A 527-nucleotide genomic window follows, 5' to 3' on the forward strand; every position below is an offset into this window, starting at 1 on the left:
GAGCCACCACGCCCGGCCCAGCATGGTCTTCTAAAAACCAGTCATCACATGAGACATGGTCTAAGACCTTTTGAGGGGCTTCCCATTACACACAGAATATAAAACGCAAACTTTATTACAGCCTGTAAGTTCCCGTTGTGTGTTCCGGCCCCAGCCCGCCTTGCCAACCTCGTCCTCCCGTTCTCGTTTTCACCGTGGCTTGGTCACTGCAGCCGTTCTGTCCCCTGGACGTGCTCAGCTCATCCCTGCTCTGTGTAGTCTGAATGCGCTGTTTCCTTTGCCTGGAACTGTGGCCCCTGCCCTGCCCAGAGCATCACCTGTCCAACCTAAATGTCGCCTGAAAAACCTCCCTGGATGACTCCAGCCGCTCTCCTCATTTGCCTTTTTCCTTTGCAGCAGTGATCTCGTGCAACGTCTGTGTGTCCGTCCGCGTCCGCTAGAATGCAGGCTGCACAAGCTACAAGGCTTTTGTGCCTCTGGGAGCTAGAACACTGGCTTTAGCGTCCTGGCTCTCGGTGTTATTTGGG

Source organism: Propithecus coquereli, unplaced genomic scaffold, assembly GCF_000956105.1.
Source record: "Propithecus coquereli isolate 6110/MARCELLA unplaced genomic scaffold, Pcoq_1.0 Scaffold592, whole genome shotgun sequence".
Taxonomy (NCBI): Eukaryota; Metazoa; Chordata; class Mammalia; order Primates; family Indriidae; genus Propithecus; species Propithecus coquereli.